General features: G+C 50.1%; 1 protein-coding gene across 4 annotated transcripts in view; it reads right to left on the reverse strand.

Annotated features, from left to right (window-relative positions):
• The window catches only part of TFEB (transcription factor EB), a 54,730-nt gene that overhangs the window by 34,800 nt on the left and 1,953 nt on the right, over window positions 1-17,977 (reverse strand). The window contains exon 1 of one of the 4 annotated variants that reach the window (XM_045057531.1): window positions 17,053-17,950. The exons of the other annotated variants lie outside the window; for them this stretch is intronic. The gene's annotated coding sequence lies outside the window, so the exon portion shown is untranslated. Of the gene's footprint in view, window positions 1-17,052; window positions 17,951-17,977 lie in introns of those variants that run through there. 4 annotated transcript variants of the gene reach the window in all.

Genomic DNA, 17,977 nt, shown 5'->3' on the forward strand with positions numbered 1-17,977 from the left:
TTACTGTTGCTAAGTTAAATAATAGAAATTCATTGACTATCAAGATCATTTCCAAATGAGATAAAATATTAAACATTAATTATGGAACATTAGTGTACCTAATTTTATCTTCCCATTATGGAGGAACTAGAGATGTTTGGGTCTGTTAATAAGCATGTCTTGGCGACATTAAAAGATTTGTACTACTAAAAAGGCACATGTTTCTAGAAATTATAAAATATATTTATACATTTGCTAGTTTACAGAATGCTGGTGTAACATACAGTTCATCATTTTTTACTTATTAGTTTTCACTAGAAGTTATAATTTTTAAGGGTTAAAAATCTTAATATATGTAATTAAAAACTACTAGAAATAGTAAGGGAAATAACTATATGCAAAAAAGAGTAGGGTGTGGCTATTTTGGTTAGAAATGGCATGAGGTATGAAGATACATTTTTGTTGAAGGAACGAAAAGTGACTTTATCCTAAAGTAGAGCTAAGTTTTTTCACAATGGGATAGAAGAAAATGAACAAACTGAATGCATACAAAAAGTTAAAGAGAGAGAGAAAGTGAGAGAAAATTTTACCTTGTGTGACCAAGCTGGCTAAAATCAAATTGATATGACAAGGGTTTTTAAAAATAAGCTTTGGGGCACCTGGGGTGGCTCAGTTGGTTAAGCGTCCGACTTCGGCTCAGGTCATGATCTTGCAGTTTGTGGGTTCGAGCCCTCGTCAGGCTCTGTGCTGACAGCTCAGAGCCCGGAGCCCGCTTCAGATTCCGTCTCCGTCTCTCTCTGACCCTCCCCAGTTTGTACTGTTGTCTCTCTCACTCTCTCTCAAAGGTAAATAAACTGTTTTAAAATTTTTTAAATAAACTTTAATATCAATAGCTTGCCTATTATAAAACTAAGACTATTAAAAGGACAAAGTTTTCTTTGACTTTTGGTCTGCTCCTGATAACAGATTATAAAAGGTCTTTTTTTTTTTTTAAACTTTGAAGTTTGTCTTTACTATCAGACCTTTGATTACTTAAGAAAACTAAGTCTTCTCAATATTAAAAGAGCCAAGTTTTGCGCACTATAGAATCTTCTGTATTTGCCTTTTAAATCTTTTATTGTCACTTTGGTTAACTAGATAAGTAAGTATTGTTTGATGATGATCTATGATCCTTCTGGCAAGTATGCAAGTCTTTTAATATTTTTGACAAACTTACCCCAGATCAAATTCTAAATAAAGTCTTTTTGACTTCAAACTGACTTTGAGACTTTCCAGAGGGTCTCTGGAACATCTGAAAGATTCATTCTTTCTCTCTCTCTCTTTTTTTTTTTTTTTTAATTTTTTTTCAACGTTTATTTATCTTTGGGACGGAGAGAGACAGAGCATGAACGGGGGAGGGGCAGAGAGAGAGGGAGACACAGAATCGGAAACAGGCTCCAGGCTCTGAGCCATCAGCCCAGAGCCCGACGCGGGGCTCGAACTCACGGACCGCGAGATCGTGACCTGGTTGAAGTCGGACGCTTAACCGACTGCGCCACCCAGGCGCCCCTCTCTCTTTTTTTTTTAAACAAACAAAAACAATTACAACAAAACGTAAGAGGTGGTGGGAGGGAATTTTAAACTAATTAGACCTACTTGTTATGTTAAATCACATGGGAAGCATTCTCAAATAAAATTAAGCCTTCTTTATGTTGTATTTGTATAGGAATATGTTTTAGGTGTTCCAGAAATTGTATAAAATTCCTCGACTTCCGGTATGTCCTAATATAGTCTAATTCTAGCTATTATCATAAGATTTATGTCTCAGCAATAACCAAATATCCTTGTCAATAACATTGTAATGAGCTCTCATCAGATCTTTAACCATAGGCATTTTTAAGTCTTGTCAGTTATATAAGTTCTTGTTTTATTCTGATACTTTTACAACGGTGTTTCATTTTCAGAAAGATTCATGGAAGGGACTCTGACAAATGCTCTAGAATACGCTTTTCTACTAACCTTCAGATCATACCCCTGAACTGGGTTAGAACTGACAGAACTCTGGGGCACCCACGTGGGTCAGATGGTTGAGTGTCTGATTCTTGATTTCGGCTCAGGTCATGATCTCACGGTTCGCGAGTTTGAGCCCTGTGTCAGGCTCTGTGCTGACAGCACAGAGCTTGCTTGGGATTCTCTCTGCCTCTGTCTCTCTCTGTTTCTCTCTCTCTCTCTCTCTCTCTCTCTCTCTCTCAAAATAAATAAATAAATAAATATTTTTTTAAAAAAGTAATTGACAGAACTCTAAGGAAAACCTGGATTCATAAAATTGTTAACAAAAGGTCAATATCAACAAGGATTAATTACATGAAACGGAATTAACTGATAAAGATGATTACCATTTTTATAACTGTTTACTTAAAACATTGTTGGATCTTTAATGCTTATTTTTTCCAGATTAAAAAAAAAACACATTTTTTTCTCTTAAGCTAACCATGACTTACAGCAATTTGGTAAATTATACTTTTGTAATTAGAATTGAAATGTTTACCTTTTTCTCCCTATCTGACGTCTCCAGATTTCGAAAACTCTTAGTGAGTATTTTTATTTTCATGACAATATAGCTATTTACACAAGGTCAATAAAAATCTATTCTCCTAGTAACAAGACACAATTGGAAACATTGGCTTTGGAAACCAAGGCTTTGACTGGAACGTCATATTTGAGGGAGAAATGCACAAACTGGGTATGACCAGAGAGCTTTAAGGAACTAAGGTTGACTTTATGGAGCCCATAAAGCCCCTTGGAAAAATCAGCCTGGTATCGTGCTTACAGGGTTCCCAGCAGCCTCACCAGGTGAGTAAGGAAAGTCACTTCCTGGCAGGTGCAAAAACCTCACTATATTTGGGAGAGTTGGAGAAAAGAGGAATTCATCTAAATCTCGAGTGACTGCGGGAAAAGCTTGATGACAAGTCCTGGACTCAGCTTCCCAGCCTCGAGAGGCTTTTAAAAGTCCAACCTGGGGCGCCTGGGTGGCGCAGTCGGTTAAGCGTCCGACTTCAACCAGGTCACGATCTCGCGGTCCGTGAGTTCGAGCCCTGCGTCAGGCTCTGGGCTGATGGCTCGGAGCCTGGAGCCTGCTTCCGATTCTGTGTCTCCTTCTCGCTCTGCCCCTCCCCCCTTCATGCTCTGTGTCTCTCTGTCTCAAAAATAAATACACATTAAAAAAAACTTTTTTTTAAAATAAAATAAAAAAAATAAAAGTCCAACCTGAGATTCCTTGTGAAAAGTTCCTACAAAGCATATGAAAAGTTGCTATACAGTCAATTGCAATTCTTGTTGCATTTATATAAATAAGTTAAATTCACTAAACCTCAGCCTATTTTGCAAACAAATTTGATGATCTTTGATAGAAATGGGGGTAACTGTCGAGAAAAAAAGTTGTTTCGACGAAAAATTATAGTACACTTTTTGGATATCAGGTTCTAGTGCTGTTAATTATCAATGAAGTCTTGTTTTCTACCCATAGAACAACGGGATTCTGAATTCTAGTTTCCTCCAATATCTGGCTACCGCTCTCCAAACTAACGCTCCCAAGTTTCTTCTACTCTTAACATAGAATCACTAAAAGCAAAAGCTGCTCTCTTCCCTTCAGCCCTGCAGAGTGTGAACAGCTTGATAGAAACTTCAGAGAAATCACCACAACAGCTCATGTGCCTATTGCTGAGGGCGCCATGCAGAAAAGATCGCCGGAGACTTTTCAAACTGCAAACCAGGAAAATCTAACAGATTGCCACCGTCTGCCCTCACTCCATCTGAAGAGGCTTTGAGCTTGACATCCAGAAATCTCAGCTGGCTGCCTTCAGAACTCACAAACTGGGATCATAGTCTGCTCTGATCATTAACCTTGGCTTTTCTTTTCTGTCCATAACAGTGCCTTATTAAACACCTGATTTCTCACACAACAGAGGCCTAACTTTGGGAGCCCAGGTGCATCACCACCCCCTAAAAGGAAACACAACCATTTAAATGAACTGATCTGTTTCCAAGACTAAAACATTAACTCAGTGAAACGACGGGGCACTCCACCGGCTCAGCTTTTCGACCGTGAAACTTCTTGAAGTTTCACAGGTGAAAATGAAGAGGAACAAAATATGCCACCCCAAAATAGGCCACTCTGGCATCTTGATTATGTTGAATTAAAGTTACTCAAGGAACAGCGGTGCAAGAAGGACACTCTGACCCTCCTTCGTGCCTGTGGGAGCAGGAAATAAATCCCCCCCGTGTGAAAGGTGCCCTCCCTGTACCAAGAGGCAGAGAGGCAGCCTCATCACCAGAAACGGAATTCGGGGCCAAGAAGGCTATATAAACAACCCTTGTTACTTCTTTGCTAATGAGCTCCCCCAAGCCCAAACCTCTTTCTTTTGTCCATTCTTCCCAAATGTATTGTTTCTTTGTCCAAATGGTATAAAAGCTGCCTGCTTTGGTCGCTTCTTTGAGCCTCCTGTCTTTGGGGATCTTGTTCACACAAAAATTAAATGTTCTTCTGGTGATCTGTCTTCTGTTAATTTAATTATTAGGCTAGCCAAAGAAGCTAGAAGGAAAGAAGGGAAAAGTCCTCCCCTTTCCCCCAGCCCAAGGAAGGAAGGGGTCAGTACCCTGTGTCACACAACCGGCCCAGGGTCACCCAGCAGGTTATTGCTGACAGCAGGAGCGGTGATGAAGCAGACGGTACTTACTGGGGCCCTCATCATGTGCCACGGGCCACCTCCATTATCTCACAGAAGTCTTACAACCACCCTTGAGTAAAGCCCTGATGTAATCCCCAGCTCTCCGAGCAAGAAACTCATGGTCAAAGAGATTCAGTCACTTGTGTCCAAGGTCACACAGCTCGTCAGTGGTACCACCCAAATTTCAACCCTGACAGCCTGAATCCACAACTCACACCCTCGGCCCAGCTCTGTCACTCACTCTCACCTTGGGCGAGAGGCTCAACCATTCTGGGCCTCAGTTTCCTCAGCTATAAAACGGGATAACAGAAAGACCTGTGTATCAGATCTTATTGTGTAGATTGTATTTGCAAATATGCAAAAGGGCTTAACACAGCGCCTAAGAGCAGGTGCTCAATATATATGAGCTACCATTAAACACCATATTCCACCGTGGGAGCTCACGCCTGAGCCTCTGGGCTCTGGCCACAGCAGGCTGGAAGCCACCCATTGGCTTCCTGGAACTTGGCCTCTGCCAGTCAGTCCCAGAGCACTGCCCCCTCACCTGGCAATACAGACTTCCAAGCTGGGGCTCCCAGGGGACCTCGTGTAGGGGAGGACTCTGGGAACCGGGGTTCCCAGACCCAGGTCAAACCTGGGTCTCATCCTCTGAGGCTCCTAAAAGGCCACCTCCCCCTCAGAACTAGGGATAGTCCCAGCTCACCACGGGTCACAGGCTCTCCCGATCACAGCCCCATGGCCCCAGGTCACAGGGTGGGGAGGTGGGGGCTCTCCAGTCAGGCAGCTGATGTCCTCATGACCTTCCCCAGCTCTCTCAGCCTTAGAGATAACACTGACAACCCACCCAGAGCCCTTCACGCTTCCTACAGCCACCTCATCCACAATAGGTCACAAGATTAGCATCACCAACCAGAAGGCCAGCTGCTCAAGGGTTAGTATGCCCACTTTACAGATGAAGAAACTGAGGCCCCGGCTGACCCTGGGCAGGTATCTAAGTAACAGACTTCTGGCCCATGGACCAGGGCTCAGGGCTGACTTATCCAGGTTCCAGGTCAGACTCACTCAAGCCAGCTGGGGAAGCAGAAGGGAGAAGGCTCAGGAGGCTCCCAAGGTCCAGGGGAAGGAGGAAATGGCTAAGTCATGGGCCTTGGGGCTCACTGAGTCATTGTAGATCCTGTGGGTCTTGGCGATTGGAGGACCATCAATAACCCTGAGTCCTCCTCTGCCCACCCTGCCACAGCCAGAGGAGACAGGCACAGCCCTTGTCCAGTGCCCTGGGATGACCTCCACCCAGCCCTCTATTCTAGCTAGCATGGGCACCTGCATGGGTCTGGTCCTACAGCCCTCCATTGACTGGGAGCCTCCACCTGCCCACGAGGCTCTCTAGCTCCAGACCCCGAGTCAACCATTCACCCCGGCCATTGTCACCCTATACCGTCCCCATCCGCTGCTTGTCATCACCCAGAAAGCCCTCCCCAACCAGCTCCCCCTCTGCCTCTGCTGACCCCCACAGGGCCCGCTCCCTCACAGATGCCATGCTAAGAATTGGGCCCAGAATCTTAGTCTGGCCCCCCGAATGTGGTGTACTCAGTAGGTGCCCCATAAGCATTGCACAAGAGGGAGATAATCTCTAAGGAGGTGACCCCAAATACCACGATCTACAGAAAAATATATCTTATTTGGCCCAGTACACACACACACACACACACACACACACACACACACACACACCCCTAGCACATATACCCATGCACATGAACACAAAATAAAAAAGTTAGACAACATTTGCCAATACTGTGCAAAACACTTGGATGTTCTATTTATTCTTTGTTATTAAAAAAAAAAGACCCCCTAAGCTGACTTCATGGCCAGAAATTAGGGTCCAATTAATGGCCTTGATCCACAGTCCAAATTATAGCCCTCTTGGGATATCCATGTGGCCTAAACTCCCTGCCCAGCACATGGCCGTCTCTACAACAGGTGTCTAATAAAGTCATCCATTCGTCAGACTCACTCTGGGCCAGGTCTGTGCTAAGCACTTTACACGGCATCTCATTTCTCCTCGTCATCACCCTGAGAAGTAGGGACACTTACCACGCCCATTCTGCACGTGAAGAAACGGAGGCCCAACGTCACACAGTAAATGGCTCAGGCAGAATTCAAAGCCAGGTGTATCTGAATCTGGAGCCACATTCACCGCCCACCACACCGCCCACCCACTGAAGGTCTTCAGCCCCTCTCTCAAGTCCACACACTGGCAGGAGGGACACCCGAGGAAGTCCACTCCAATGCCAACTTCTAAAAAGCCATTCCCTGTGTTAACTCAACTCTATATTAGTTGACTACCTGATCGGAGACTGGCCGGAGCCCACAGGCCTGGCGGCCAGGCTTCTCACCTTCACAGCCGACCCTGCTCCCTCCTCCCAACCCACTTCCAGCAGAACCCAGGAAAGGGGCTGGGCTGGGGGCCGCGGATCTGACTCAGGGCTCCCATGGACCATTCTGCTGTCCCTCCTCACTGATATCACTTGCCCTGCGGCAAGTCACCGGACCCCTCCCTCTGTGCCTCCATGTCTCCATCTGTGAAATGGGGTAATGACAGCACCCACCCTATTGGGTGACTATGAGGGCTCAAGGGGCTGATGCCGGTCAAGCACTTGGCACAGTACCTGAAATGAAGTAAGGCCTGGGAAATGTGAGCTCTTATTATCATCATCCCTGGTGCCAGCTCAAATCCCTGCCATCAAAAATAGTCACATGAACACTGGGCAGTTTTTTGCTGTTTACAAACATGCTTGGGTACCAGGAAAGCGTCTGCCTGTGCGGGGAGCCCTTACTTGCTGGGTTCCAGGCGCTGCTCTGAGCACTCTACATGAATTAGGTCTTTTAATCCCCAGAACGGACCCACATGGTAGGCGTTATAATTGCCACCTCTGTTTTACAGATGAGTAAACTGAGGCACCAAGAGGCTAAGTAGCTTACCAGGATCACAAAGCTGCAGAGTGGCAGGGTCAGAATTCGAACCCAGGGGGACCCGCAGGGTGTCTGTTCCCAATCCCTGAGGCAAGGAGGTATTTACTGTGGCCTCACCCGAGCCTCAAAATGAGCTTGGAGATGTGAGGACGAGGCAGGGAGTGCTTACACTGCCCAGGGCTGCCCAGCTCCTCAGAAGTGGGGCTGGTAGCCACCTCCTCTGAATCCTGGTTTCCCACACTTTCCACCATCCCCATTCCCCCCAAGCCTGGCCCAGGGACCCCTTCTTTGTGCCACCTGCTTCCCCAACCCCGACCCTACTCGGTATCTCCCGTTCCTCTTCGAAAGATACCCCAATGCCAGTTTAGCCCTTGGGGCCTCATCCCCACTCACCTACCTCCCCAAAGACACAACACACAACACACACACACACACACACACACACACACACACACACACTCATGTGCACACACTCCCTCAGACCTGGGAGACGGAAGTCCCCTGGAAGGAGGCCCCCTGGAAAGCTCAGCAACTTGGGGGGCCAGAGCCCAGGCCCGTGCCCCTGCCCCGGCGCAGGCCCCAGTTTCCTCATTTTCCCCAGTGCTGTTTCTCACCCAGCCCCCTGCACCTCAGCCTGAGAGGAAGTTGCACAATCCCCTGGGAGCTGCAAGTGTGGCCGAGGATTACTCACGGCGCAGAGGGAACCGCACGCCCGCCCGGAAAGGCTTCACATACCCACAAGACTACCCAACACAGACGGGCTCCCAGCTCCATCTCACCCCATCTCCCCCACTCTGGGCTCCAGGACCCCTACAGTGCGCTCCCTCCTCCCAGACTGAGCCTCTGACAGCCCCCCACTACTCACACAGCCTGGCCTCAAAATGCATAGGCCCTGCTGCACCTGCCCCCCCCCCCCCAAGATGGAGAGGCACAGAGCGGGGAGAATTTTCAGGAAGCCTACTAGGTCCAATGCAAGCCCAGCCCTAACCTATACACCCTCCCAGCCCTTCCTGGAGACATGTACCCTCTTAGCCCAAAGCCCCATGGTCCACCACCTTCCAGACTGACCACATATCTGCCACCTTGGTCCTGGGCCTTCCCAGGGCTTCCAGACACCCAGTTCACAGTCTTGCTATATAGCCCCACCTTGAAATGGACCCTGAGACCAAGGTTATGCTATGAAGTTCTGGGAAGATAGGAGCCGCCATACAATTTTCACTTGTGACAAAATGTTCTTGCTCAACACGTGACTTCAGGGGTTCCTCACGCCCAAAGTACTTCTCTCACAGCCTGTCAAAGAAACTTGACATTTCGCTAGCGCTTCTTTCTGGTGTCTAAGGGAGTCCCACCTTTGATAGGTAACATTCCTTGCCAAGAAAGCCCGGCAATTATTAAGCCATTGTCAGTCACCTAGACCTCAGGGTGGATGAGTTGACTAGACCCTTTCAATGAGAGTATGTTTCAGGAAGAGGCACTGCAGTAGGAAGAAGATTAGGCTGGCTGCGACCCCTGGAGAAGGCAGGAGATGCCACTAAGGTGAAGCGCGCCCCAGAACAGGGAGGTCAGAGGGGCCCAGGGAGCTCTGACCCAGACTCTGACCCAACCCTGGGCCCTCTCTGGCATAACAACTCTGGAAGGGCACAGACGGTGAGCAGGAGACGGGCCTGGGTGTGCAGAGCCCCCAAGAATGACCTCTGACTCCCATCCCTTACGGCCCAGACTTACAACGGGGCCTCAGATAAAGAGTGTGATAGGCACCTCTTATCACCCCACACAACCTTGGACTCCCACCCAGCTCAGGACAAAGTCAGAAATGGTTTTACCTGGGCCCCAGGGCTCCCCCAGTGAGCCCCTCATTTCTGCTGCCCTCATCAAAAAGGCTGGAGCCCTCAGGGCGGTTCCCCTACAGCCCTGAGGCCTGGAATAGCAGGAACCAGGGCGAGCCCACAGCTGGTCACCTGACACCTCCAGTTCAGGGGACGGGGAGCACAGTCAAGGGGGAGGGGCTGGGACCACAAAGAAAACAACCAGCGCAGGCCCCTTTGCAGGGATGCTTCCCAAAGTGTCTACACAGCCACCCTCCCCCGAGTCCTGACCACAGCCTCAGGAAGGGGCGGGGGCAGGACCCCTCGCCACCCTCATTTTCCCTATGAGGCTTGAAGCACTGAAGTAGCTTCCCCAAAGCCATGTAGCAAGTTTATGGCAAATCTCAGTTCCTGGCTCTATTCCCAGATCAGAATTTCTCAATCTCAACACTGACACTCTGGGGCCAGATAAGTCCTTGTAGGGGGCTGCCCGGGGCATTGTAAGATATTTAGCAGCATCCCAGGCTTCTATCCTTTAAGTGCCAGCAGCATTTCCTGAGTTGTGACAGCTAAAAATGTCATCAGACATTGCCAAATGTCCCCTAGGAGGCAAAATCGCCCCCCCCCCCCGGTAGAGAACTACTGCCCTAGGGGACCCGGAAGGATAGGCACCTGCCAATTCTAAGTTGCATGGTACCTTCTGAGGGCTCTAGCCCTATAGCCTTCCTCCTCCTTGGCCAGATGTGTTGGGCAAGAGGGCCTGAGTCCTCTGTGAGCTTAGTACCCTCTGGGCAGAGGCTGCCCCATTGCGGGTCTCCTCTGAAGACCATCTTCCTACCCCTCCAACCTCCAGCCCTTCGCTGGCATTCAGTATTATAATAGTCTCTCGGCTATTTTGATCACAAACTCTTATGAGGAAAAAATGATGGGCACCCCCACTGCCTGCTTCTTTCCTCACAAACTGCTGATAAATACCAACGTATGGATATATCGTGCGGGTCAGCCAGCATCCACAAAAACAGATCTACAAAACAGATGAGAAGGGGAGTGAGATGAAAAGTGATACCCACGATGAGCTTCTGTTACGCACTCACCAGCACGACAGCCATTAAGCAGTCTGCCAACACCAAGTGTTGGCGACACTATGGAGAAACGGGAACTCTCAGGTGCCACTGGTGAGGAATAAGTTGGTACAACCACTTAACAAAACATTTCCTAAAGGTGAAATATGCATTGGACACCCTGTGTTCTAGCAATTGCACTCGGGGTTATCGGCCCTCTGGAGAAGGGTACGCACCGACGCACCAGGAAACACGTACAAGGATGGTCTTAACAGTAGCGCTCACGGTAGCCAAGGAAGGAAAGCAAACCAAATGCCCGCAAGTGGCAGGACGGATGCAAACATGGTGGCAAGTGCATGCCGTGGAATGAACTGCGTGTACAGCCGTGAACGTGGGCTCCGCGGAGCAACGTGGGTGAACTTCACAAACGCACTGAGTGGACAAGACACAACGTTAGAGAACATGTTCGGCGTCGTTCTGGCTGTATCAAATTCAAAATCAGGCAAAGCTACGCTCTTTTGATAAAGATTGCAGACATCAGTGGTTACGTGATAAGAAAAAGCAATTACTGATTACCAGAAAGATCAGGATAGTGGTTACCTCGGGGGGGAAGGGGTTGTGACAGAGGCGAGGCTCACCAGCTGATTTTGGAGTGCAGGCTACGTTCTATTTCTTCACTGGGGTGGTGGCTGCCTGGGTGTTCACTTTTACAATGACTTATTACGGTGTGCATGTATGTTTACGTGCATATCAGCACTCATGGTGCATTTCACAATAAAAGGGGGAGACAAGGGTGGGATATAAATAAACAGAAACAGAAGTTCTACTATTATCTTCTCACACCTGACTTTGAGAACCACTGTACTTAGGCCCCACAAACTGGATGAGAATCTATAGCTAAGTCACAGGGTGGGACTATCCGGAGATGCTCAGGGCTGTCCGTGGAGGGGCTCCCCCAGCTGGCCAGGGAGCCAGCTCTGGCTCCTTGCATCTCCCCACCACCACTTTGGGGGTGTCCCAGCCACTGCAAGCCCCTGGCTCCTCAAGGGCAGGGGGCTACCTCAGGCTGGGTGCCTTCACACCCACCTCACTCTGCCCTGGGTGAGATTCCTCTGGGAGCCCCCCTGCCCCCCGACAGCAGGGCTCGGAGATTCACACTGGGGAGGCACTAAAGGAGCCCTCTGAATACACCAAAAGGAGGGAGGCAGAAAAAAGAAATTAAGAGGGAGAGAAGGGGTGAGAGAGCAGGAGAGAGAGACATACATGCATGGAGGGCCAATGTTCCACATGCAGTGGAAGTCAATGGAGGTAGAGAGGGATGAGGACGTGGGGAGCAGAGGAAAGGGGGAAGAAGGGACGATGCTGGAGGCGGGGGGAGCAGAATCCCTGCCCCAGGTTCCTGGTCAAGTCTTGGGGCTCAGCAACAGGGAGACCCAAAGAGGTCTGAGTGGTTGGGCCCAACTGAGCACCACATCCCCCATGGCCCAGGGCTTCCGAGTGCAGGTGGGTGGCCAGCCACCTCCCTGTGGCTCCTTCCCCCTTGCACTCAGCAGCCACTAGTCCTCCTGGAAGGAAGGACTATGTCCAGGACTGAGGCTTCCCACGTCTGCAGAGGTGACTCCCAGGTAAGAGGACCCAGGGAGCAACAGAGCTGCCCTTTTGGGGGTCTGGAGGGTGCATAGGGCTGAGCCAAGGTCTCCATGTTTGCATGAGTCCCTTTGTAAACTCTCTAGACCAAGGAAGAATGCTTTTCAGAGCAAAGAGCATACATTCATTTAGTATGTAATTCTGTACTATCTTAACACCAATCTGCCTTTCTCTGTCCTCTGGTTAGTGAAATTCCCAGTGAGGCTGTCAGCTTTGAGGGAGGAGCTGTGTTCTTATTCCCACCCACCCTGCTTGGCCGGCACAGTGTTAGCTACCCAGGAGGTGCTTAAGGCCATGGGGTGCCGGAGAGCCTCCCTCACGCTGCCCAGGCCTCAGTCCTCTACTCTCCAAAATATAGGGGTAGTAGTAGCCAGCTGGCTACTAAGCCTCCCAGCCCCACAGCCCCAGTCGGCCCACGGCAAAGCCAGCCAGCACCATGCTTCAGGGGCAGCTGAGAACACACCTGGCTAGAGCCAGGAGAGGACAAGACGCAACAGGGGCGGGACAGGATAGTGTGTCACCTCCTGGCCACTCCATACCTCTGTAGGGGGGCTGAGGCAGGTGCTGTCCCCAAACCAATGATAAACAAGGCAGAGGACAGGCTGTGACTTCCCTTGGCAAACAGGAGAAAACAAACCGGAGCCCCACCCCACAGACCCACTAGTAGAACCAGGGGTGGGGGCTGGGGGAGGGGTTGGCAGTGGGGGAGGGTGGCGAAGGGGGGTTGGGAGGGGTGGGGGGGGCAGGGAGGTGCTGTTGGCAAACTCTCTACAGGAAGAGACAGATGGTCAGCCCCAAACCAGAGTGAGGCTGGACCTGGATCCTGGGGAGGGCGGGGGCTGGGGGCAGAGCTCCTTCTTGTCCAGCTATGTACCTGTCCCTGAGTTTTAGTACATGAAGGTGATACCCTGCCTGCAGGGCAGAGACCCCGAGTAAAGCGTTTGCTGTGTCCTCATTTCTGGGCACTTGATGGGGCTCAAGTCACACCCATTCACTCACTCACTCCACAAAGATTTACTGAGCACCCACTGTATACCGGGTTCTCTTCTAAGCACTGGGGATAGGGCACCTCTTCTCGCCTCCCACTGAGGTTTGCCCCAGCTCGCCCAGCTTCCAAGGAAGGAACTGCCCCAAGAGCCCAGGGGTGAACCCCCAAGGTGGCCTGACTATCTGCTGTCCTGAAGGCCCAAGTCCTCCTAGAAGATGATGGAGACACCCTTACATCCAACAGTGACACCTCCTCCTCCCTCCGCCCTCCCAGCATCTCCAGTCTGAGGAAAGGAGAAGGGAACAGCTGCTTTTTGTGCATGTTTTATCATTTTTTAACTTTTTTTTTAACATTTATTTATTTTTGGTGGGGGGGAGAGAGAGAGAGAGAGAGAGAGAGAGAGAGCGAGCATGAGAGGGGGAGGGGCAGAGAGAGAGGGAGACACAGAATCTGAAGCAGGCTCCAGGCTCCAAGCTGTCAACACAGAGCCTGACTCGGGGCTCGAACCCACGAACCGTGAGATCATGACCTGAGCTGAAGTTTAACCCTTAACTGACTGAGCTACCCAGGCGTCCCTATCATTTTTTTTTTTTTTTTTTTTTTTTTTTTTTTTTTTTTAGCAAGAAACACAATTCAAACAGCGATCCAATACTTGCCCACCATGGGGTAGAAAAGTAAAATAACATGATGGGTGTTTCTACAGCCTCATTTCAACAAAGTCAAGGGCCACTCTGGATGCCCCCCCCACCCCACCCCGTGTTCCAGCAATGCCACTCTGGCTCCAAGCACTTTTGCAGGAGGAGCTTTAGATCCTGCCCCGTGTTCTGATGACTCCTGGGGACAGTGCTGTCCTTTGTTGTCCACCTCATCCCACTGTACTTAAGCAGCAATGATTTTCTGAGCACTTGTCCCAGAGGGTCTTGTGCCAAGACCACAAGGCTGGACAGTGGTCAGTTTAATGGGAGGTGGGGGCAGGGAGGCAGAGTGGGCAAGGGAAGCCGATTATACCAGGGACTGGCGGTCACCAAATGGTTTCACAGTGGTCCCTGCCTCGTGGGACCTGGCTTCAGAAAGGAGACAGACCTAAGAGGCCCAAAGCAATCAGAGACCCAGGAGACAGAAAGCTCTTGGCTGGGTAGCTACAAAGCAGCGGGTTCTCAGAGTGTGGTCTGGGGACCAGCAACATTAGCATCCATCTCCCAAGGACTCATCCGAAATACAAATTCCAGACCTACTGGAATTTGCAGACCTACTGATTCCAGACCTACTCAATCAGGAACCCTGGTGGTAAAGCCTAGCGATCTGTGTCTTAACAACTGCTCCAGGCGATTCTGATGCCCAAATTTGAGAGCCACAGCCTTGGAGAAAGGGCATCAGAATCATTTGGGGAATTTTTTTAAACTTTATTTATTTATTTTGAGAGAGAAAGGGAGATCACGTGAACAGAGAGGGCAGAGAGAGAGGAGAGAGAGAATCCCAAGCAGGCTCTGCACAAACCATGAGATCATGACCTGAGCTGAAATCAAGAGTCAGGCATTCAACCAACTGAACCACTCAGATACTCCCATTTGGGGAATTTTTAACATATTGATGCCAAAGCTCCTCCTTCAAGAGTCACATGCATATATATATATATATATATATATATATATATATATATATATATGATGGACCAAGGATTTGGACAGGGGGAGGGGCGCAGAGGAGCGTGTATCAGGAGAAGGGACCAGCATGAACAAGGGCTGGGAGGAGGAAATATGGACTATGGATTTCTGGCAAGTCTGCTGGAATTAGGGATTAATCCCCATGGCATCACATTTTACTTTAGGGTCTCTGCCATTGGGAGAAAAGCCAACAAGGAGGCTTGCCCCCAAGGAAGCTGGAAGGGGGCAGGCATGGTCAGACGTCCCTTCTCCCCTCCTCCTCATGCCCACACTTAAGGGCCAGGAAAGAAAGCTGGTGATGACTCTGCCTCTTGCTTCTGCCCCTCTCAGCTACCCTCTGCTGTCACCCCCTGCCCCGTCGCCCCACAGCGAAGCACTTCCTGTGGGCACAACAAGTCCCAGATCCTGCCCTGTTGCTGGGATATCATGGCTGCCTTCGGTCACACTGCAGCCAAGGGGATCTGTACATCGGGTGCAGAGGGGAGGAGGGGCAGGCAGCAGAAGTGCAGGGGAAAGCTATGGGTCAGGAATGGGGAGTAAGTGGCCAAGCCAGATGCTACCCAAGGAATCCCCAGGGCCAGGGCCAGGGCCAGGGCAGGGTGGGGCAGGGGTTCCAGAGATGCTGCAAGCATTGCCAAGTTCCCTCTGCTACCTTGTCAAATGTAGAGACCAGGTGTGGTCAACAGGGAACAGTGGGGGTTGCGGCCAGGGAAGCCACAAAGCGCCCCCCGTAAGGCATTTCGTTTGAGGATGTCAGACGTGCGGCGGAATCCTGTTTGCAACCCATAGGTCTTTTTTTTTTTTCTTCACTGGACCTCTCTATGCCTCCATTTCCTCACTTGGAAATGAGAAATAAAGAAATAAATGAGCCGTAAGAGTCCATCATGATAACACTTTTTTGAGCATGACACCATTCGAGGTCCTGTACATGCAGCGTGCAGCAGAATACTTAGCCCTCACTATAGCACTGTTAGTCTGGGTGTGCAAACAGAGGCACAGCAGGGTTAAGCAGCTCGCCCAGGGCCACACAGCTGGTAAGTGGCAGAGGTGGGATTCCAAGCCAAACAGCCTAGCCCCAGAGCTCATGCTCTTAACAATCTCCTGGCTAGGTGGCACTTAGCTAGTGCTCAGTACACACTGGCTGTGACTATGTCCCAGGAAAAACTGGCTGGTCACACCACCAGGGCCAGCCTATAGCTACAACTCTACTGAGTGGACTTCAGCAGTACCCCCTACCACACCCCCCACCATACACACACACACACACACACACACACACACACACACACACACGACACGTCCCTCCCTTTTGGAAGCCTCTCCTGTCCAGGTGCCTTTGCCAAAGATAGGTAGAGGGTTCACATTGGAGGGTACCCCACAGATGATCTAGGTACACAGATGTGGAAACTGAGGCTGAGAGGAGCAGGGACCTGCCCCAGCCACATAGCCTGTCAGTGAGAGGACACCAGTATGCTCACGACTTTGGCCACGGCTCATTCTCCCTCCATAGCTGCTACAGACTTGTCCCCACATCTGAGTAAACACGTGCCTAGTGAGGGCTTTGCTGTAAGTTAATGTGTGAGGTTACCAAGGAGACCCAGGAAGCCTGGTCTGAACTCCTCTCCCCGGGCAGGTCGGGAGAGCTCTCAGCACAGAACTCTGGTCACCTGTGTCAGCAGCTCAGCAGCACTACTGGGAGACAGGTGCAGTCCTGGGGCAGAGGCCTCAGCAAGCTCCCACCCCTGCTCAGAGCAGGACACCCTGTTGGGGAAGAGAAGGTTGCCAGACCACCCTCTGCCCACCTTTTCGGACAGAACGCCTAAGAAACCCTGAAGTGGTCTTCTTTAGAGATTGAGAACATGGATTTTGGAGTCACTTGGGCCCAGGTTAGAATCTCTACCACTCTGAAGCTGTGTGACTTCAGGCAACTTGCTTAACTTCTCTGAATCTATGTAATGAAAACAATCATCCCTACTTCGTTCCAAAGAGCAAACACACAATATAAATGTTGGCAACTATTGTTTATAACTTTATTAGGATATTCTATTAGAGCATAGAGACGAGATGAATATTCTAATATAATATCGTGTGATACTCTCATAGACACACACGTACACAATTCATCTGTACACATGTATCTAGATACCTAGAATCTCATAACCACACACACAAAACTCGTATCAATCTCACTCACCCACAGTGGAACACACAGCAACCCTATGGACTCACCATGTACCAGGCACTGCTCCACCCTGAATCCTCACAAGAGCCCAGAAGGAGCGTGTGTTTGTCTCTCTCTTTTTTCAGATGAGGATATACACCTTACATGCACATGCACTTGCTGCATCCTGGGACGTGGACACTTCTGGCAGCACTGGAAATCCCGAACTCCCTCCCTCTGGAGCAGAGGAGGTCAACCCAATTTCCACGGTCATCTCCAGGGCAGCCCCAAGCTGGGCCCCAAGTGCTGACTGCCCTCCATCCCTAGGACAAAGGCCCAACCTGGCTTTCATGCCAGCTGCGGTTGGGGAACCCCCCTGCTGCCTGCTGCCGGCAGAAACCAAGTTGACTTTGAAAAGGAAGAGACAGAAGCCAGGGGGTGGCTGAGCCACTCCCTGTGGGGGCAGGTGCTAAGTAAGTCTATAAACTCCAGCTAATGATACAATTACAGCCATAAACAAAGCTCCAAGAGGAATCAGGGCCAGAAGCCAGACCCTCAAAGGACAGCCAGGCCTGAAGGGTGGGAGGCTGAAAGGGGGCCTCAATGGCAATGGAGGTGGGCATTGGGTATCCCAGCATCCCAGGCCCCTGGATGGGCTCCTGCCTGCCCTAGCCCACCCCCTGTCCATCTGACTGTGAGTCACCCTGCCATCAGCCCTCGGAAGCCCAGCTAGTTTTCCATGAATGTAGTGTTCACCTGAGGGGATGTCCCCTGCCCCACGCCCTGCACCACTTCCGTGGGAGCTGGAATAGGATTCTGATTTGTCTGCACCTCGCAGAGGGCAAAATAGCACTGTAGCTGTAACAGGCCTTGTAAACTGTAAGTAACGTTGGCCCCCTTCCAGAGAAGCGAGCACAGAGTCACCCAAACGGCACTTCATTTACACTTTCTGGTTCCCAGTTCTCCCACCCCAGCAGCCGGGGCGGGGGGGGG

Source organism: Felis catus, chromosome B2, assembly GCF_018350175.1.
Source record: "Felis catus isolate Fca126 chromosome B2, F.catus_Fca126_mat1.0, whole genome shotgun sequence".
Classification (NCBI taxonomy): Eukaryota; Metazoa; Chordata; class Mammalia; order Carnivora; family Felidae; genus Felis; species Felis catus.